This window comes from Protopterus annectens, chromosome 9.part0 (assembly GCF_019279795.1).
Source record: "Protopterus annectens isolate FY-2018-M chromosome 9.part0, PAN1.0, whole genome shotgun sequence".
Classification (NCBI taxonomy): Eukaryota; Metazoa; Chordata; order Ceratodontiformes; family Protopteridae; genus Protopterus; species Protopterus annectens.
Genome location: NC_056743.1, coordinates 1,028,009,675 through 1,028,032,639, shown reverse-complemented (window position 1 = coordinate 1,028,032,639; position 22,965 = coordinate 1,028,009,675).

The following is a 22,965-nucleotide window of genomic DNA, read 5'->3' as shown; positions in this document are numbered from 1 at the left end:
GCTCCCCCCAAATAAAACTTGGATTTTTCCAGATTTCATCTGCTGTGAAATTGAGAGATTTGGTTGTGTCAAGTGGATGGTGCAGTGGTACTGTTGTTGCCTCACAGCAAGAGGTTCTGTGGTTTGATTCTTGGCTGGGGTGCCTTCTGTGTGGAGTCTGTATGTCCTCCCTGTGTTTGTGTGGGTTTCCTCTGGATGCTCTGGTTTCATCCCATGTTACAAAGACATACATCTGGAGCATTTCTCCCCAGGCCTCTGCTGAAAATTAGTTTTGTTCCAAGTCAAACTTTCCTGATAAACAAATGTAAAATAAATAAAAAAAATTACAAGAATCTGAGAGCTTCAGGGGAAGAGAAGTTCAGTGCTGCTTATTTCAAGTCTTTTTGCATTTTCAGTAGCACAACAGGTAGTAGCCTTACTTTTGATGTAGAAGGCTGTGGGTTCTACTCCCACAGTATTCGGATGGATTGATGATACTGTACTGTGTTGTACTTTAAAGAGAGTGAATGCTGCAGTTCTGTGAATGTCCTCCTTTGGTGGAGTTACCTAGTAACTCTGAACCTGTTATCAGTTTGCCATTCATTCCCTATTACAATGTTACCAACTTATCAGTTTTTTTTTTTTTTTTTTTTTTTTAATGTAACGTAGACAATTTATTCTTCAAGGGCAGCAGACACTTTATTTGTAGATGAAACAGAAAGCTGTTTCCTAGCAGCGACCTCTTCATTAGTTAGAGACTCCTTTAATGTGGAATTATTTAGATGACTGACTTCAAACATTTTGCATATTTACTGATATTGGTGGATTATAATGACAGAAGTTTGAGTGGCCTTTTATGGTTGATATTTTCTGAAGTGAGTAGTTTTGTCATTATTGGTTCGTACATTTTGTTTCATTGCTTACTAAAAGACACTTCAAAACTACAAATTTAAAACACATTCTAACAACTGGTGTTGTATTATACAAAGAATATAATTTAATACAATCAGGAAGTTGAATCAAAGAATGCATACATATATGCATGGCCCTAAAAATGTGTTTGAAAAAAGCCTAGAGGAATGTGTGAAAGGTTCAAAATCATGGGCAAATGTTAAGCTTTACTCTTGTTACCAAATCAATGGCTGAAGGTAAAATAGTTCACACCACATTACCTTTTCCTGGCCAAGACTTTTGACATGATCCCCTACTCAGGTGTAGTACAGAAGATGAATAATGTAGGAGCAAACACTTGCATCACTAGCGGTATTGCCAACTTGCTTGCAGGATGTAGGAGATCAAAACAGGGGAAGAGACCAGTCACCAATGGAGTCCAGCCAGGTTTCAGTGCTGAGACTTTATCTGTTTGGCATATACATTTCAAAAGTAAAAGGAAATACTAAAGGGCCTTGGCCGGCTAAGTTTGAGATGACTTCAAGCTAGGAGCAGTTATTGAATCCCTAAATGACAACCATCATGCTGGAAGGTTTGTCCCAGACAATAACTGGTGTCAAAATCATGACAGTGCCATCTGAGAACTGACTCAATTGTATGGCATTTGGGAACTTCTGTGTACATTGACCTAACTTTTGCCCAACATGTGCCCAGAGTCATAAAAAAGCCATTCTATATTACACAGCTTATATAAACAAATTGATTGTGACTAGATCTAGAGATGTTGTTGTCCCCTTTTACAAAGCTCTCATTAGGTCAATTATTTTGTATAATTCCCACTATGGCATGTATCTGTCCAGCCCCATGCATTAACTGGAAGACTTTCAGAGATACCTTACTAAAAGGTTACAAGTCCTAAACAATAGATCTTGCATGGATCACCTCAAAGATTTATTTCTATACTCAGTATTCTACAGAGTGCTTAGAGGTGACATGTCTAGCATACAAGACATCCTCCGACCTAATACAGATAGACCTAATGAACATCAGCAAGTCAGATGACATCAGGAATACTCAGTCCAGGTATCTTAACTGAATGTTGTGGAGAGATGGATATATATCACAGAGGCTCTCACTGTTCCAGAGCAGACTATCCATAAAAATAAAACAAAGCACATCCATCCATATTCAAATGTATCTAAGGATTGGCAATAGAAAATGTACTCCAGAATAGCCCCTCATGCCACTAATGGATAGATGCAGTTCCTAAATGCTGCATCCCTTACATGGGTCCCCTCAAATTATCTATGGTATGATCACAGTTATTCTCACTAGGGTTAATATACAACTATCAGCCATGGGATAGGGAAGACCAATCAGAAAATGTTAATTCAAGCACCAAAAGGGATTTGGCTAAGCTTAAAATGTCCTCCAAGTGAACATATGTTGTGGTACTAAATAGTTATAAAAAAATTGCTCTTTTTATATCACTAAGTGCCCCCCCAGTGTTCAACAGCTTCCAGTACCTATGCAGAACTCCTGTGTTAAGTGCAAATGACTGCCTTCAAATTTCAATGGTTTGGTCATTTGTTCCGTGTGAGATAGAGTAATCCTTGGAGCTTAAAGAAACAAGCAGTCATTGTGTGAAAGGTCAGAAGCTCTTTTTTAACAATGGTCTTAAGAAAAAAGGAAACAATTAAAAAGAACTACTGATACAAAATAATTGTAAATAAATTTGTCTTTTTTTGGCAGGATTTTGCATATTTTAATATGTGCATGGAGGAACTCCAGCACATCATCCTGTTTGACTTCCATAAGGGGTATGCTTCTTACAGATGTATATTGAAACACCTCCACCTTTAGCCCTTGTCTGTGTAGCTAACTAGTCTAAAAGTGTGGAACTCACTGGAACACTGCTCTGTTGGGGGAATCTTTGCTGTTTTAAACCATGTCTCATTAGCTGCACAGATGTCTATGTTCTCAACTGTGAGGAAGACTTGGGGGGGAAGAGAAGTTTATCATTTAGGCTGCTGGCATTGAGCAGCAACACCTTGCAATTTGATTCAGTTAATTTCACTATGTCAGCAGGTTTGTTAATTCAGCATTGTCTAAAAAAGGCACTACAGAGGTGGATAAAGTTTTAACCAGTATTTGAAAACTTAGAGGGGAGAGGTGCAAAGCACTATGGTCTGTTAACCATGTTCTCCCAAGCTGATAAATATTGGATCCCCTTAGAATAACACCAGAAAGGCAAACAGTTGTTGAAGTCAATCAATCCTTTTTAGCTTACATTGTGGCATCATCTTTGGTGATGATAATATGTTGCTCATTGCCAGGCTTATACCAGCTTGAGACACATTCTGAAAGCTCCTTAATGTTTCTCTTGATATAATCCAGGGAGGTACATCTCAGGTCATGCACTCCTACATGGACTATGATGGAATCATGCTGGTACTTATGGCATAGTGACTTGAGTGCATGCATGATTTGGCAGATCCTAGTTCCACATAAGCAACTAACATTACATTGGAGTCCCCAGTGATGATAGTTCTTAGAGGTGTGTTTGCTTGACTTTAGGGGCTTAGTGTTTGGGGTCCCAATGACAGGGACAATATGTGTGGTTTTAGGAAGTGTTTTTTCTGAATGCCTTTGGACTTGCTAAAACATAGTTTTGACAATCGGCAGTCTAGGCAAATGTTGTTGTTTAGGAAGATTGCTTGTAAGTACCTCAGCTTACTTTAGTCTGTGTGTGTGTATTATGTGCTATGTGAGGTGAGTGTTTTGTGTGTGGTTTTGACAACCTGATGTGCATTTCTACGTGCGAGTTTAGCCTCCATTGTCATTGTTTAAATACACCTCTCGCATTCTGTGGCTTCTTTAAGTATTAAGCAGTTGTCAGTAAACATGAGACGATTACTACATTGTCTGAGTAAGAACTTCAGAAAAAGGACAGGGAAGAGGAAATACAAAGCTGACGGCACCTGAGATGAAACTGCTTACTGATAAGCCAGCTATAATGACAGCAAATAGAAATCAGAAGAAGCTGATAATTGAGACAGAAGGGACAGTGGTGGAACAGGTAAATGGCTTCAAGTATGTGGGATGAGTGGTAGAGGAGAAAGGATTCTAAATGAAGAAGTCAAGGCTAGAATCAGAAGGGTTGCAGCCAACTGTCGCAAAGTGTTGAGGGTAATGTATGACAGAAGAACGTCAAGGAAGCTGAAAAGTAAGGTGGACAAAACAGTGGTGTGATCATTATTAATGTATGGTAGAGAAACTTGGTCAGTAAAGGCAGAGCAGTTGAAGCTATAGGTGATGGAGATGAAGTGTCTCAGATGTGTGATAGGATGCACACAGTGGGACAGATGAAGAAATGAGGACATCAGAGCAGAAGCCAAGGTAACTCCAATTGCAGAGAAGGTCAAACAGAACAGCTTAGGGTTGCTTGGCACATAAGCAGAAAAACACAAGACAATCTGGGGAGGATGATTTGAGACAGATAGGAAGAAGGCCAGAGAAAATGAGGGCATCTAGTAAAGAGGGGGTGAATTGTGTGAGGGAAGACCTGTAACAGTCAAGCATGACTATCAAAGAAGGTATGAGAGTAGCACTAAATTGAGAGACACAGCAACAGTTGGATCGACACCCTGACATCGTGAAGAAAATGGGGTTTGATGATGATGATATCCTTAGATAATTATTAGTGTCTGGGTGCATGGGGGTCTTCATGATACACTGCCATACCTTTGTATGACATTATCAGTTGGCCCATCCCTGCTTTTTGGTTCCTGGTCTGCATTGATGATTCTGTTTCTGAGAATGTGTCTGGGTACAAGCCCCAATGTGCACACCTCCTGCAGACAGCTGACTCCTCATTTATGTCCTCCCCAGTGCAGGTGACCAAGCTGCTACTAAAACTCAGGTATCAAAAAATAAATAAAAAGTTGCCAGAAAACATGAAGTGCAAGTAGAATGAATCAGAAATAAAAAAGATAAAAAGCATTTCGACACAGCAGAAAAAGGCAACTAATTTAATCACAACAGGTTAGCACTTTCACGGTCTTTCAATGTGTGTTGAAACATCTTAGGGATATTAGTAATAGGAAGAATACTAATGCATTAGCTAAACATGTAGAATGTAATGGCATAAGTCATGAATTTAGGTTTTTTGTATTGGAACTAATAAATGAAGGCAAGAGAGGTGGTGATATATGTAATAAGACCAAAGCCATTGAGCAAACATTGATTATCCTTTTTAAGCTGATACATATCCAGGTATAAATTATATGGTTTGTTTGAAACCATTTTTACATCAGAAATGTTTCAAACACTGACTTATGATATATAGTTATATATATTTTTATACATTTTTTTAAGTTTAATAAGATAGTTAACTGATATGGCATTCTCATTGGTGCATAGTTTTTTTTTTAAATATTGACTGTTTTATGAAATGTTTGTCTGATTAAGAGGTTGTTTGAGACACCATGAAAGCGCTAACCTGTTGTGATCAACCTTTTGTGATTAAATTAGTTGTCTTTTTTCTGCTGTCAAAGTGCTTTTTATCTTTTTTATTACTAAAACTCAGATAACCTGAGTCAAAGTAAGAGTTTTATCCTACCAAGCCAGTGCAGATGGCGTGAGACTCCTTTTCGGACAGCTGCTTCTTCAAATTGGTTACACATACTAGCTTTTCCCCACTGCCTGTAAATACAGGAAACCCTTTGCAAAAGTCTGTCTCCTCCCTTGTTTTGCTCCATTATTTTATCACCACTTAAAGTTCCTACATGATCAGGGTGAATAAATTATTTAGAGTAGTCTTTGGTGGAACGCTATTTTTACTTTCAAAGTGGATCTTTTATTATTTTCTTATTTGAATTGTTGACAGTGGTTTTCAGTGTTACAAAGTGTTACTTTTGTTTTCAAACAGCACAGGTTATTTTTAAATTGCGCAGGTCACTTTAAAAATTGTGTCTGTCTTTTCTGATACATTGTTATGCACTTCCTGTTTGATTCAAAAAAGACTGTTTTACAGAATTCTCATATGTTACTAACTTTTTCAGGTCTTTTTATTTCTTTCTGAAGATGCCTACAATAAGGTAGATGAATGCGTTAATATTGTAAATGTTTTTTCAATAAAAGTCATACTCAGAACCATTTGGCTGTCCTCATCATTTTAATTTTTGTACTGTATTTGACATATTAATACCTTAAGAAGCCAGTCTATTGGGTCTAATACTGAAAATAAATCTAACTACAAGGGATGTCAGGTGCCAGATAATATTACACAATGTATTCATATGACCCATATTAAAATATAACAACTTTGTGTATCAACAGTATTACATAGTTATAATACTTAGAATCTTTACAAAGGAGGTTCACCAAGAAATTTTCAGAACAATGTGAAATGTCAATATAAGGAACACTTTATAAGTTCTAATATGTGTACTTTAAGGTACTACTATATAAGAAGCATATTTATTTAGTCATACAAAACATTTTATGACAAGTACACACAAGCATTTATTAGAATTAAACCTAATCAGATAAATTGTTCATTACAATTAAGAAACTGAAGTTACAATTGCAAAGTTTTGGGACTAGAATTATACAATTGTATATTACATTAAGATTACCGATGGAAGATCTCCCACTTTGAATTAGGTTGTCTGAGTTCCTAAATATATATATATAAATATATTTAAAAATAATCTTGATAACTGGCTAGGGACTTTGTCATAAGATCCTGAAATTAGGAAATCAATTTACCTTGATGATCATTGACTATAACCAAAATTATGAAAGGGGTTTCAGAAAATTGTCATAAAATGCAGATGGGATAGAGATGACCATCAAACTTAAACACTTAACTGCTTGGTAGGCAAATGGGAAAAAGAAAAAAAGATTTGGGTCCAAGTAATTATGACAGACATTTGTAAGGGAAAGCTGTTGAGAAAAAAATGTGGCAGCCAGAAGGGGACATATGACTATTATATTGAATATGTTCGAATTACTAGTGAGATGAACAGAAAGATAGTAATATATTAGTCAGATGTGTGGAAGATCCTGCCTCTGTTGCTAGTGGACTGTCAAAGCACAGAGGAAGAAATGTGAGGGATAGGGTAGTTACAGGGTGAAGCAATATGAAATTAAGATTGGGACACCCACACAGAGGCTTACAACTGAATCGGAAGACATCTTAAACTTTATACGTTCATATGGTCAGCAAACAGTATATTTAACAGACAGTATATTTCTAATACTAAGGATGCATTGTCTGTAACCTTGTATGACTTTTGCTGAAAATCCCTACTAAGTCTCTTACTATATATATATTCTTACTGCATAAATATCAGCATTGTTGTACATGAACACTGTTTTTAAATATTGAATAAGATTAAAGGGAAGAGTTTTGTGTATGCTTATGTAAGTGAAATGTGACAAAGCAGTGTGCTGTTTAATGTGTATATTATATCAATGTTTTATTAGAGCTGCTGTTCAAGGCATTATTTGTTGATGGAGTTTTTCATTCTCAAGTCTCTGCTGCATAGGAGCTATGCCTAGTCAGACTATTCAGTTCTCATCTGTAAAACTAATATGTTTGAACATTTCAGTCTTTTTTTTCCTTTCTCTTATTGTCTGTTGGAATATACACCAATTATTTATTTTTGTTAAATTTTTATTTTTGGTTAGGTGGAAAACCCACTCGACAAAAATATATTGATCAGGTGCTTCCATTGATTTGCGGAGACCCTTGCCATACAGAAATGGAAGTTGACAGAATCATGCCCTGAACTACAGAAAGCAATACCAGCTGCTTTTTAAAGATGTATCAAGAGCGATTTGAAGTACACATAAACCCTGATAGCATCCAGAGCATCACAAGTATTGTAGACGGCGTCTGTTGATTCATTAATTCCACCCAAGGGATAAACGCGTACAAAGACCTAACTAGCTCCCTTTCACTGCCCAGTTCACCAGATATTTTGCTTTCACATTCAGCCTATGAGACAGTTGCTGCGTCTACTTTCATAGAAGTGATGATGGAACATTCAGTCTACAGAGAGATCCATTCGGGCTATTTGTTGCATATCACAGATCGAGTAAAATTATACCAGCTGGAGGGAACCACCTTCTTTCAGTCCTTAGGAAAGTAAATGCTTGCATCAAATTTAAAACAAGACTATCTGCACCTGAAACCATCCCCCTGTTGTACCTGCATTACTGGCAAAAGTTAAAACTCAAATTTAAACCAATACTCAGAAATCCAGTCAGAAGTACACATAAACCCTGATGCAACTTATTTGTAAATGTATGAAAACATAGTATGTGTGTTTGCAAATCTATAAATCAAGCTTATGTAAAAATACAAGTTCTTGTGTCACCAGTGGTACACCAGTAGGTTCACAGCACTGAATGAATTGTGAAAAGCCTACTCTATAAAATGTATATTCATTATAACACTAAAGCTTATGCTGGCATACGTTTTTGAATCTTTGTGATTTTTGCAGATACCGATGTTTCCCATAGGACTACTAATGTCTTAACATGTTCATAAGATGGTTTGTTAGCAATTTTTATGAATAAAATATGAATGCTCTTCTTTTAACTATTTGTACGCTGCTCATCCATCAGACATGCATTTTGCTATAGTGTGCAGGCTGCAGATAGAATGACCCCGGGATTGGTCCACCCACTCTAAAATGCCTAGAAGTATGTAAAATGATTTTAGTATGTTATTAATCCTGGAGATGGAATCACATGGATTTTCTTATTCCATTTTTAGACCTTCTTGACTCTTTCTGATACTTTTATGAACCACACCTATGTTGGCTAAAACTAAGCTTTAATTTTTGTAGACCTTTCACTTTATATTTTTGGCACTTAGAACAGCATATACTTGTTATTTCCATATTGCCATTTCGCAACCTCGGAAGACTACTGTTTCAATTACAGTGGCACCTTCTTTTCATATAAATTAATAGTACGGGAAATGCAGTAACCATATACCACAGCCATAGCTGATGAGTATTTCAGAATGTCTCACCCAGACATGGTTACTCTTAAAAATGAGTAGTCATTCTTTGTCCTGAGAAAATCAATAAACTGAAAGTTATAGTGTGTCTTTGTTTCGATGACAATGCATGCTCAATAAATGAAGCCATTTAGAACAGACAAGTCCTATTGATTTACACACTTGCTAGCTTTGTTCTTGGTCTGTATGAGATGCTATCTATCAGGTAAAACGCATCAGCACTTTGTTTGGTATTTAAGGCACAGAGGAGGTGTAGTGCCTTACTTCAGCTATGTGCTGTGGGTCATCCTTCCCATCACCCAGCTGACATCGAACATTAGTGCAGCACCTTCAGCTATGGATTTCGGGTCGTCCTTCCCATCACCCAGCTTACATCGAACATTAGTGCAGCACCTTCAGCTATGGATTTCGGGTCGTCCTTCCCATCACCCAGCTTACATTGAACATTAGTGCAGCACCTTCAGCTATGGATTTCGGGTCGTCCTTCCCATCACCCAGCTTACATTGAACATTAGTGCAGCACCTTTGAATATTAGCATCTAAAGCAGCCTGAAATCATTATTAATCTTTAATTTGCACATTTATTACACTTTTGAACACTTTGTCAGATGACTATAACTACAGCCAAGATCAAGATAGGTCACCACTGTTTACAGTTACTTAAGTGAACATGCTTGAAGGGATAGGGCTGTATCACAACAATCTGCCTTGTGATCTTAAACAAATCTTTTATTTTTTTTTTTTAAACTTTCTTTTAAGAATATTACTTATTTGCCATGTCTGTGGCAAATTCTTAGGTAATATTAACTGTTGCTTATGTTTGACTATACTAATAAACAGCACCACTGAATGTAACTGCATTCATATGGATCATTATGTATATACTGGATTGAGAGTGTGCATACTTAGGATGTGTGTGTGTGTGCCTTCACAAGAATGTGTGCCTCTGTACAACAAGATGTACATATGTACAAAAGAAGTGCATACGCGCACAAAATGCCTGTAGGATTATGTACCCCCCCCGGCCCTCTGGTAATGAGATTTAATAATGAAGTGTTATATAGATTATGTATGAATGAATATCTGTGTTTTTCACATGTTTGTTACTCTTTATGGGCATGTGTGTGTGTGTTGGAAAATTTAAAGCAGGTAACTAAAACAATAGCAGTAACAAGGATGGAGCAAGAGGAGTAGCTGTCTCTGGCACTAACAGTTAGAGCCATGATCAGCACTTTACTGTCAGCACCAATCTGCTCCCAAATCTGTTTCTGTAATAGCATTGCCTGTAGCATAAAGGAATTTAAGCAGCCATGAATGCTAATCATGAATGCAGCTGCTTAAATGTCAAGGATGTGCAGCATGTGTCAAGGACGTGCAGCATGTGTCAAGGACGTGCAGTATGTGTCAAGGACGTCCAGCATGTGTCAAAGACGTGCAGTATGTGTCAAGGACGTGCAGTATGTCTCAAGGATGTGCAGTATGTGTCAAGGACGTGCAGTATGTGTCAAAGACATGCAGTATGTGTCAAGGAAGTGCAGTATGTGTCAAGGATGTGCAGTATGCTTTATGGACTATTATAATATCTATTGAATAGGCTGTGTGCCTGAGACAGGCCATTTGCACTGTGGTGGGGTTGAGCATGGTCTGTATTAGGCTTTGAACTTAAATGGCTGCAGAGATAAGGCACACCTGCAGAACTTTGTGTACCCACCCTGTTAATGTAAATGCACAGGGGAGGGCATGTCCATTACTCAAATGAGTTTTCTCTTTAACAGACACTACCTCAGGTTACCAAATGCCTAGTTTCTGCTTTGCTTAACTTTGAACTAAAGAAAGATATCAAGAACTCCTCTCCATTAGAAGTTTGTGACCATGCTGCTTCTAACCCCACCTTTGATGCCTCTGTTCATACTATGAATAGTGCAGAAAGGCCAAAATCACAGAAGTACAAAAATGGACAGCAAATATGCTGAGATGCTAAAAATCAATCAGATGTGGGATAAAATAAGGATACACACACAGTTAAGGTTAGTCAAGTGTTTTCATCCTTGTAAAGTGTGCCCCCAGGATTCACGAATCCTCCATGTAAGACTAAATAAGTCTTACTCAGAAACTGCATTTGAATGGTATGATGTCAGCGTGCCATGCATATTCATGAGGGCATGCTGACTCCACTCCAAGTCTAACACGGATCATGCAGGAAGGCAGGGGGCATGTCTGACTGCCGAGCAGTCCAAAGGTCCATGCCCCTACAAGTGTCTGAATTGTGAAATGTCAACACACATGAGCGAGTCTGCTCAAATGTCTACATACCCAGCACTACACTCCCTCACATTGTAAACCCCCAGTGCAGTTATAAAATGTAAAACTTTAAATTTTTTTTATAATTCCTGATATAGCTGCCCGTATTTGCGCGGGTGTGCCCATTGCTTAGCTGCAGTTAGCAATTTCGACATTGAAGAGCATAATGAGAAATGTTTATGCAAATTAAGCCAGATAGCAATAGCATAGTGGTAGAGCCTTCGCACAAAGAGGAGGCATTCATGGTTCGAGTCCCACCACTCCCCTTTCTTGTTTATGTTTTAAATTAGTATATGAAATAATTCCTGACATATATGAATAAAATTTTACTAAAAAGCATTGAAATGGCCTATGTATCAGTGAACAAAATGTATATATATAAATAAATAATAAGGATCTTGACATATAATTGCCCATAGCTAAGCAGCGCTTTACCCAATGCATTATAGTTGCCCGTAGTTAAGCAGCACTTTACCCAGTGCAATATAGTTGCCCGTAGTTAAGCAGTGCTTTACCCAGCACAATGTAGTTGCCCGTAGTTAAGCAGCGCTTTACCCAGCACAATGTAGTTGCCCGTAGTTAAGCAGCACTTTACCCAGAGCAATAGGTTTCTGCGGAGCTGCGCACCGCGCTAACCAGCGCACCGTAGGGCAATGTGGAGCAACGTAGAGCAAAGTTGCCTAAACACAGCCACACCCCCTGCCTGTCTGGACAGTAGTAAAATAGAAAGCAATGACAAGGTTCGAACCCGGGCCACTGTGCACCATAATCAAAGTACTGAACCAATAAGCCATGACAACTTAGGATAAACAGCCACTGTTAACATACATATACTTATAAATGGTAGATTAACCATTGCTAAGCAGGTCTGCAGTCAGCCGAGAGTTTTAAAAAACGGCCAATCACAAAAAAGTGCAGGAAATGTGGCATATTTAAGCTCCATAGGTGGAAATACTCACCATAACTGATTGTAGCTCCCATCTGCAGTTAGAATGGCTGGTGCTGGAGAGGGTACTCGCTTTTGAGCGTAACGCTGGGGCATCGAGGAGTCAAAATACATGGTTTGGCTCCTTGTCCACCGTCATGAGTCAAGACTCCTGCAGGGCCAGTTCCAAGGGATGGAGTACAAAGCAGAGGTTTGCAACCCGTTAGCTCATGATCTCACCAGTGCCACAGGCATCCCTCACACTGGTGAGCAGGTCCGTCACCACCATGCAGACCTGAAGAGATGGAAGCAGGACCTACTGAACCAATAGATACAGGAAGCCAGTGACATGCAAGATGCCCCACTACTGAGTAGGTAGCCATGGAATGTAGTATGTAAGACATGCTAATTTAGTCTATATAATGGATAGGTATGTGTCAATATCCCTTCATTTACTTCACAGCTGCAGGTGTCCATGCTGCGAATCAGCAAGCCTATGCAGATAGGCTGCTAAGGCTGTGCCACCAGGCAGGTTAGTAATTATTCTGCATGTACTGTTACATAAAATAGGTGAGAGAGCCTGAAAAAAAGTGTTGTAGCCAAATAATACAGCCATAAAATTCCCTGAATAATTCCTCTGCATGTACTGTTATATAAAATAAGTCAGAGAGCCAGAAAAAGAGTGTAGTAACCCATTAATAAAGGTAAAATAAGTCTGGAATAATATCTCTGCATGTACTGTCATATAAAATAAGTGAGTGAGCCTGAAAAAGAGTGTTGTAACCTATTAATAAAGGTATAATATGTCTTGAATAAGTCTTCCGTATGCACTGTAATATCAAATAAAGGAGAGAGCCTGTAGAAAAGTGTGTAATGTAATTAATAAAGGTATAATACTTGGAATGTGTCTGTGTCACTTACTTTGAAATGTTGTTGTACCCTTGCATTATATAAATAGTACTGTTGTATTAAGTGCTATCAACCCACAGTTGGGCAGTCCCATATAAAATGGATGAAGGAAGTGCCAGTAGCTGTGAAGCATATATAGAGTCCTCAACAGTCGGTTAATGACTGGCATGCATAGGTAAATCTGGCACACGAGTAGCTTGTTAATGTGTTCCCCAGAAATGTGAATGTGCTACATGAAATGTAGGGTTCTGTAGAAATTTAACTGAAAATGTCACGTGAACACATCCAGATATGTAGATATATAAATATAAATAAAATATATAACTATGTAGCAGTAACATCTGCATCTTGGACAGTTAGTATGTCAGATATAGGTCAGGTATATAATGAACTAGCCAAACCCATTACACAACCTAATGCATGTTGCCTAGTGTAGGGGATATACACTTGCGGTCAATAGGAATGTAGTGTAGACTAAAAGTACTTATAAGATGTTAATAGAGGTTTCTTTTTACACCCTACTGTATGTGCATAAACAATGCAATTCCACACCTCAATGGGTATGTCTAATCTCAAAACATTTGTTGGGACATATGTCCTATTGTTCTATAAATATTTGCATTTACTTTGATGCATGTACCCTATTCAAACACCACAATCTTGGTGGCCTGTTGCCACCAATCATCCCTACATGCTGTTGTAATGTCCACTGTCGTTCAATATATGCATGTGTTATGCTTGCTGTTCAACTGTTGGAACCCTGGTGTGTTGGGTTAATGGGAATATTACTGCATGCTGTTACAACTAATTTGGAATGCTGTTCTCTATTTTGTAATTAAACACACCTAATCACAGAACGTATGGGAAGGCCGGTCCTAGCGGACCCACCTGTCCCTCCTCAGCTGGTGATTGCACCTGGCACCAGCAGGTCTGGTGCCCAGCCTGGGCTCCCCTCCTCCATTGGTCCTGTGCCACCTTCGGGTGGAAGTGCTGCAGGGTAGGGGCTTGTCCCCCTTTGCAAGCATGGGTGGAGAAGGGCCACCTGTCACCCTCCAAAGGGTCCGGGCTGTGGTGCATAGGGAGAGCCAGCGTTCAGTCGCTGATCCCCTACCCCAGCTCAAGGCAAGAGTGGTGCGACTCACGAGTGAGCCTGCCCCTCCTACCCTCAGGGCTGTGAAGGTGCAGTGGTGACTGCCCATGGGTGGGGATCTCATTTCCACTGTTACCATCTGTGAGCTCATGGGCTTGCGATTTCCAAGCATCCATCCCCGTCAATTGTATTCACCCACCCCATGTGTCATACTCCACCCCTGTATGCGTCTTGTTTGTCTTGTCTGTTTACCTACCCAACCTAACTCTCCAAATATACCTACTTCCTCTACCTCACATTCCACTCTCACCTGAAAAAAAAAAAAAGGGCAAGCTGTTCCCACAAAAAGATTATGCCCCATACATAGCTGACCATTTTGCACACATGTCCGCTGGACATGTAAACTGATAATTATAATTGGCAGTACAACATACTTTGTTGCCCTCAACCCTGTCTCAGGGGTGGAAGGTTTCAAATTTCACTCCAAATATCTAAAATATGCACAGCTGTTGTTGGTAAAGAAATGGGCAGCTATGGACCTTCCCTACACCCATCCTACACATCCCAAGCTGGTTTCCCTACTGTCTTTCCCTCTTTGTGCCCCCTTTTTCACCACTTTCCTATCTCCCCATTTTCTTTTCTTTCAAAGAAATTAGTGTGGGGGTTAGCGGGAGTAAGCACTTTTAAGCAGTAGTTAGCAGGTTTGAGCGAGTGTGCGCATGTGTGCGCTTAGCTAAGCATCGCTAAGCGTCACACAAACTCGCACAAACCTGCTTACAACTGCTTAAAAGTGCCTTAGTCACTCTGTATGTCAGGGCCCTTGTTCTGCATAGCAGAAAAATAAAACACCTCTGTCAGTCTCGAACCCCAGACCTTGGACACACTAGACTGCATGAAGTACCATTAAGCCACAGCAGATGCACAATAACTTGGTGCTGAAATAAATATATCATGCAATACAATGAGTGAATGTAAAGGAAAAATAGGAAGGCCATAACACAAAGCTTGTTCTGTGGATCCTTACCAGCAATTGTTGTGGAATTGCATTACATGACTGTGATAAGAGAAGCAGCCATTCTATCAGCAAATAATGTTATAGAGGCACTTTACAACCCCCACACAGTATCATAGCAGGACAAATACTGGCATATCTGATTAGGGCAGAGGCCATACTTCCTAACTGTGACTACTTTTCAGGGATGTCCCTGATTGTGAAACATATTTTAGCTGTGTCCCTCTGAATCCCACTGAAAAGTACTGATGTTAGTCAGAAAGGTGGGGTATTACACAATGAATAATGACAATAATAACAGTAGACACTGCTTGTACTTCATAAAAGGTATACTGATCCATATGCACTGCTTCACTCATGTCTACACTTACTGTCTCTATTATTTGGAAGGTGTACCTCACTTTTAACTACCTATCCCTGACTCCATCCAAATATGTATCCAAGTGTTTCATAGGCCTGGCAGAAGCACAAACACACAGGCATATCAGCTTTTATGCTGTTACACACTCTGCAAATAGCTTTGGGAGGACTTCCACAAGCATACCCTTATGTAGGAGTTTGTTTGTGTCTTTCGGCTTTTCCCGGTTAGGGGTTGCCACAGCGGAACTCCGGTCCGCTAGTGATTGGCAGTAGATTTTTACGTACTGGCTTGCTGGGCCTAATGCACAACCTTCAACGAAGGTACGTCCATTCACGCATGTCGCTACACAGAAGACGCTCTAACTGGGAATCGAATGGGCAACGTCTAACTGTGAGGCGACAACGCTACCACAGCACCACCACTGCTGGTCTATGTAGGAGTACAACACAGAAATACCAAAGGATGCAGTCATGTACTGGTAGCAACTGACTGTAACAATGTCATTGTACCAGTGCTGAAAACACCTGTGGGTTGCACAGACAAAGAATAACAGGCTAACATATGGCTACCATCTGGATAGGTTCACAGTTGGGAACTATGCAGACAGACAACCTGCCTTGATAAACTAACAGGTACACGCCAATCCTTTAAGTCCAGTAAGATAACATTCACACAATAATACATAATGCTCTCTCTATGTCTGCATCCCCCCCAAATTTTAAATATACATGTGTGTTTAGGGTCTACAAGGATGTAGGTAAGCATACTCAGTACTGGAATTGTCCAGTTTTCCTGAGAATCCTGTGCTAATGTCAACAATAAAACCACAAACCCTGCAGAAGTGAGTACATTAATATTCACAGTATAACAGTTCACAAACAGTTCATGTGCCAAAAGAATACTTCTCAATAACTATGTTTGTATGACAGTTAATTATATAGTAGAAAAGAAACTACATACTCACATATATCTTATGTAAGCATTTGTAGAGGTGAGTTAAACTCTACACTGATAGCTCTGTACTGGAAGTGGCAACAGTCAGGACTGAGTACAACATGTACATCACTGTCTACACCTCTAGCTTCAGATATAAGAAGTATACCAACCTTCTGACTTAAACAACAGTGTCCACAGCAAACAAGCATGGGCCCCACTCTGGAAATCTGAAAGGGCTATGCCTACATAACTTTGCAATTTATAACATTGGGTTGCTATGACAGTGAGTACTGCGATTACCACATAGCAGGCTGTATGCATTTACCAAATGCTATGCACCAATTGGTGCAGAGGGCATCACATGCACATGTGTAGATACCTATAAAAGCAGACTCTACTTGCTATCCCCACATGCAATCATTACATTGCACGTGTTATAGCATCTGTAAACCTGGAGAGGAGTAAAAAAAAAATTACTACTTAATAAAACAAAAATTTAATTAAGTAAAACAAATTTACTGAATTACTAACCAAAAATATTAATTAAGTAAAAAAAAAAAAACTTAATTACCAAAAAAATTAAGTAAAAGCAAACTTTACTTAATTAATATAAAAAAAAATTGTCAAAACAAACACAGATGGACCTGAAAGTGACAAACAGGTATGTAACAGATATGTGGTTACCGGCAAGTAGTAGATGTTTATGAAGAGTACTGTACATACTTTGAAACATGCATATGTGGCAGCAGTAGGTATGTATGCACTGATGCCATGCATAACTACTGCCATGGACAAATTAGTGTGTAGCTGTGTGCAGTGGGACATAACTGTGACATATGTAGCTCAGCATTAAATGTCAAACATCTGATCATGTTATCTATGTTCTGTACAGTACTGTGTGTAATGGCTGTTTGGGGGAGTAACACATGCATGATAGTCATATAATGTGTAGCTTAGCACTGGCAACTGCTGTACCAGGCTAGTATAGTAATGTAAAATCCAAAGTACACGCACGTAGGACGACGTGCACGGTCCCTGAAACAGCCAAATCTACGAACAAAAATGGACCAGCATGATAAGAATTGCCAATTGGAAATTTATTCCATCAATCCATACAAAGTAATGGTAGTGACCATTACTGAAAACAAACCGGTTTCGGCTTGTGTAAGCCTTTCTCAATGCTAAAAATTCAAAAAGATCTCCACCATTTTGAACACTATTTATAGTGCAGCTCTTAAAGGAGCATACCTCCAAAACCTCAATTTATATATATTTTTATATTTCTTAATAAAGAAATTTCTTACATAGAGAACCATACAACATGTATATTGTAAGAATCATATTCATATAGGATATATGTAAATAAATAAATTTATATGTACATATATTTTATATATACATATTTATCTCCTTCCTCATGAAAGCAATGTTATCCCAATATTTATATAATATAGAGACCATATCATACATATAAATATATTGTATGTATGTAACTAAAATATAAAAAAGTTAACAGGTCAGAAAAAATACAATGTTAATCATGAGAAAAAATATATATCTTATTACATGTTTGTATTTGATAGCCCTCTTATAATTGTTCCGATATATTTAATCCTGGTCTAAAAAGACCCCCCCAATTTGGTGATCCATTTGTTTTCCATATCATTAAGCTTCTGATGCCATCCTGCTTTAAAATTTCTATGTAACATGATCCTGTCTATAACGACAAATTTAAATGTAGCAGACGGGTGTTCCAATGTATGTTTGCACAATGCATTTGTAATGCGTCTATTTCTAATCGCACTGATGTGCTCGCCTATTCTGAATTTAACTGGCCTAGAAGTCTGTCCAATATAAAAAGCAGAACAGGTGCACGTGGCCAAATATACCACCCAGTCTGAACTACAATTTGCAAATATCCTAATGTCAAAAACCTGGGAAGTATTCTTGCTTGAAAACTCACTCGTTTTTAACATATGTTTGCAAGCAGAACAGTGGCCGCATGGAAAACAGCCTTTCAATATATCCCCAAATAGAGTAGTTTGTTCTGGTATATTCGGAATATATCTCTTATAATGGGTGAAATGTGAATTCAAGTTTCGTCCCCTTCGATAAGAGAATAAACATCGATCAGGTAATATTTGATTCAGAGTATCCTCTGATAATAAAATATCCCAATGTTGATTAATGATATCTGTGAAACGATTTGTATTTGTCCCATAAGTGGTTACTAACCTTAAAGGTTGATTGCATTGTTGTGCAGAATTTGCAAAGTTGTGTGATTTGTATTGCAACAGTTCAGAACGTGCTAGCCTATTGGTTGCATCCATAGTTGTAGAAATATTGTGTGCCTTATAACCACAATTAATAAATCGTTTAGACAAATCAACACTAAAGTTTGAATACTCTTCCACAGAAGAGCAGATCCTTTTGATCCTCATAAATTGAGATTTAGGAATATTGTGGATGATGTGGCGTGGATGACAACTCTCAGCATGTAACAACGTGTTATATTCTGGAAATTTTCTATGAACTGAAGTGGCTAGTGTATTATCCCAAAGCCTAGTTACCAAAACATCCAGAAACACAATATGTTTACGCTCAATAGTGGCCGTAAATTTAATACCAAAAGAGTTGTCATTAAGATAGGTTACAAATTGGGATAGTTCTTCCTCATCGCCACGCCACACCATCCAACAATCATCCAGATACCTCCTCCAGATGTCTAAATGTTGTAAATATATGTTGTGTTGACCGTCATATATGAATGTGGCCTCATAATAACCCATAAAAAGGTCTGCATATATGGGTGCAAATGAGGCCCCCATTGCTGTTCCCTTGATTTGCCAATAAGCTTTTCCATGATAATAAAAGATGTTCTTACGTAGCACAATTTCCGTTAATTTAATCAAAAAATTGTTAAACCCTGTTGAATATAAATCTGATTTGTAAAGCCAATATGATACAGCAAGAATGCCTAAGTCATGAGGGATGCTAGTATATAGTGAAGCCACGTCCAATGTACACAGCCACCACGAAGATTCTAACTGAGAATCTTTAACAATATTAAGGAATTCAGTAGTGTCCTTGATACGTGATCTAATTTGAGTCAGCAATGGTTTTAAATATTGTGTAAGGAAGGCTGACAATGGTTCCGTTAAAGAACCTCGGCCAGACACAGTCGGTCTACCAGGGGGATGAAGTGCATCTTTATGTATTTTAGGTAGCAAATACAAATATTGTGGAATAGGTTCCTCCACCTTCATTTGTTTAGCTACCTGCTCACTAATCACCCCCTGGTCAGCCGCTAGATCTAAAAAACAATCAATCTCTTCCTTAAATTGTAAAGTAGGATCAATACTTAGTTCCATATAGAAGCTAGAATCTGATAGTTGACGCAAGGCTTCATCTATATATACTTGATGGTCCATAACCACAATAGCACCCCCTTTATCGGCCATAGTAATAACTAAATCTTGGTTGTTTTTAAGTTCCAACAAAGCTTTTCTTTCTATTGCATTAAGATTATTAGATTTTGGCTCATACAAATTGGCAAAATGTAATTCTTTCATTATGCACTCCCTAAAGATCGAAACATGTTTGTTCATTGGTGGAATAAAGGTAGATTTTCCAAATCTAAAGTCAGTTGATCTTTGAGTGGTTTCACTATCTGCAAAAAATATCTTAAGGTTTAGTAATCTGCAGAAATCATTGACATCCTGTAATAACTGATTTTCCGAAACAGTAGCACTTGGGACAAAATTCAATCCTTTATTAAGCAATCCTATGTGTATAGGAGAAAGAACAAATGAGGATATATTATGAACATTATTGTTTATTTCACCATTTGTTGCAATAGATTTTGTAATGTTGGTGTTGTTAAACCTGGATCTATGCTTTCTGCCCCCCTCCTCCTACCCTTGAATCTAAAGGGGGCAGTTGTCTTCTTTTAGCAACTGGGGACACCTGGCGTGAAGAAACTTCACCATCAGTAGCTGAGGAAGTTTCCTCCTCTGAGGTGGCATCAGATGAAGCATTCTGATGTCTAAGAATTGACCTAGGCCGTTTTCTGTTGACATTATGAGTATTCTTACGGTCACTGAATCTTACTGTTTTCTGACTAACAAAAGGCTTCCCTTTCTCGTAATCCATAAAATCACGATTGAACTTGTTGATCTTGCGTTTCATTAGTTGTTTCTCTAGTATAGAAAGTACTTTAGCCAAATCCGAAACATTCTGGGAATAAAACTCTTCCTGATTGAATTGTTCGACCTCTGCACACAAATTTTGAATCTCTAGGAGATGATTAGTAATGGTTCTATCATAATATCTTAACAGACAATCTACAAAATGCATAGATGATGAATGTTGGGCTTCAGCCCAATCCTTAGATAACTCACTGTCTATATGGGCTACTAAAGGTTGCAAACGCACCCTCAATCCCCTTGGTGTAATGTCTTTTGTTTTATAAGCTTTAAACAGTTTCATATGCCACACATTTGAACGCAATGTTTTCACCTGCCTGCTAAGCTTTGAAAACGTAAGTCCACATTTATGTTGGTCATCCTGTATATTGTTAGATATGTTGGGTCCAGTATTGTTGGTTAAACCAAACACTTCTAAATTGTCTCTGTCGGCCGAAAGCCCCTGTAAAATTCCACTCAAATCCATCATAAGATGATATACTAAGAATAATAAAAAATTATTATTATAATCTAACTCTTAACTGTCAGGACAATATAAACCTATGAGACCTCCAGATAGATTTCAAAAATAATCTATAGTAAACTATATCAAAAGATTGAATGTTTCAAATGTCCAGCTGAAAAAAGTCAAACATCCACACCTATATTCACGGTTGTTAAACCTCTATTACAATAAGCAGCCCAACATCACTGTCAAATATGATTCACAAAAAAACTAACAAAGAGAACCAGGTTGTTCATAGTGTCCACATTACCTTAGATCCATCATGATCTTGAAAATCCAAGAATATAAAAATAAATAAAAGATAACCATCGACCTGCGTCTCAAATTAGTTATGCCTGTTATAAAAATTATGTCCAACTTTAACATTCCATGCCTTATGGAATAATGATCATATATCCAAATTATTGGTTATTTATGTTGGATTAAACTACCATAACGGTCCAAAACTGTTACCAGGACGACTTTCGTCTCATCCTGGAATTCCAATGCCAATAGGTATTTTTGTTGTCACACACTGATTGATGGCCACCGTAAAGAGGTCTATATATTTAACCATAAAAAATTCTGATCAGCTGTAATGAAAAGACTCCTGCTGGACACCCGAAAGAATATTATACAACTAAGTTTATTCCAGTTGTTATAATAAGAAATCTAGTGGAGGTCACACAAGCAAAATGCCCAAAAACCAGCGCTGAGTGGAAGAACTATTATTAAATTATATATAGTTTGTTAATTATTTTTAACCAGACCCAATTACATACCTACATTATCCAGTAAATATGTTGATAAATGACCCACACCATGAATAATGTGCTATAAACCACATGGGCCCTCACCATTATTCATGAACCGTGAATCCATAAACTGAAGAAAAACATGAACCGGAATGTAACCCTTACATAAATCTATAAGCTATAAACCTATAGCCTAAAGGGCATAAAGCAAAATGTAGGCCTAGTAACCATTTATGCAACACCAGTTATTATAATCACATGTAAATTGTTCATTGATTAGTTAAACATATCCATATCTGAATGCTCCCGTTCATTCAATTCAATTACAATTGTTGTTAACTTGTTTGGATTAAACAAAAACATGTGATATAGAAAACATTATGTTGGCAAAAGTCATAAGTCGTGGTTGGTTCTGCTAAGATAATGTCCCAATCAATCCAAAAGCCGATGAAGTTATATCAGTGGTATAAAGAAAATATACTGTTTGCCATAATCATGTCCATCGTTGTGTGTATTCCAAGAGGTCAAGGCCCGTAAGTTGTTACGGCGTACTTCAAACCAGTCTGCACAGTTTAATAGTCCCTCAACCTCAAGGCCCAATTTCGTTAAATAAAACGACCAAAGTGAGAGACCAGTATGAATAACATATTAGTAATAACTAAATCGCTCATACATGGGCCTCCACAAATGCAATATAGATTTTAAATAAGTTTGCATTAAGTTTTAAATAATGGCATATCCTCGTTGGCTGTGGAAAAAATTATAGCACAGTACCTTATAGATGGTAATAAGCCGAAAATAATATCAGTAGATGACCAAAACACACCAAACAAGCATGAAAATAGTCCATAACAGTCAAAAAATCAGGTTGATCGAATCCAACAAACCGGCCACTGGTTATAAAAATGGATATTCCCAAAACGATGTGTTCCAAGCCTGTTGAAACCACAAACCCTCATAAAGACAGTCAATGGAAAAAGCAGATGACAGGTACAAAAAAGAGGCATACGATAAATAAACTCCAAAATGGAACACCAATGCACTATTAACGGAAGGTGAAGGAGTACAACACAGAAATA